At 38.9% G+C, this 679-nt stretch overlaps 1 long non-coding RNA gene across 1 annotated transcript in view; it reads right to left on the bottom strand.

The window, feature by feature from the left end:
• Nucleotides 1-679, bottom strand: part of LOC118763833 — a 6,848-nt gene extending 6,169 nt beyond the window's left edge. Inside the window, exon 1 of the long non-coding RNA XR_004999584.1 lies at nucleotides 420-679. This is a non-coding gene — a long non-coding RNA (uncharacterized LOC118763833). The remainder of the gene's footprint in view (nucleotides 1-419) is intronic.

Genomic DNA, 679 nt, shown 5'->3' with positions numbered 1-679 from the left:
ATCTGTGTGACTTTGTGCCAAATTTATAAATCCTTGATATTGTTATTAGTATGGGCAAGGGTAATAATGGTTATGTAGACGACTCACTGCATTGCAATATTTAGTTTTGTTCTAAGGCAGCAAGCTGGCAGAAAGATTAGCACGCCGGGCGAACTGCTTAGCGGTATTTCGTCTGTCTTTACGTTCTGAGTTCAAATTCCGCCGAGGTCAACTTTGCCTTTCATCCTTTCAGGGTCGATAAATTAAGTACCAGTTGCATACTGGGGTCAATCTAATCGACTGGCGCCCTCCCCCAAAAATTTGGGTCTTGTGCCTAGAGTAGAAAAGAATATTTAGTTTTGTTCTACCAGTATCCAGGTTCAATTACTCAGAAATCTAATATTGTCTTTAGTCTCTCGGAAGATCAATAATTTAAGTACTAGGCTTAACCTTTTTTACTTAGTCCTTAGCACACAATTACTATTAGCATACCGGGCAAAATGCTTAGCACCGTTGCGTCCATCTTTATGTTCTGAATTCAAATTCCACCAAGATTGACTTTGCCTTTCATCCATTCAGGGTTGATAAAATAAGTACCATTTGAACACTGGGAGTCACTGTAACTGACTTACACCCTTCCTCTGAAATTGCTGGCCTTATGCCAAAATTTGAAACCATCATTATTATTACTACTACTATT

The sequence above is a fragment of the Octopus sinensis genome, linkage group LG6 (genome assembly GCF_006345805.1).
Source record: "Octopus sinensis linkage group LG6, ASM634580v1, whole genome shotgun sequence".
In the NCBI taxonomy this organism is placed as follows: Eukaryota; Metazoa; Mollusca; class Cephalopoda; order Octopoda; family Octopodidae; genus Octopus; species Octopus sinensis.
Note: the sequence above shows the minus strand (reverse complement) of the source record. Positions and strands in the feature narration are given on the sequence as shown.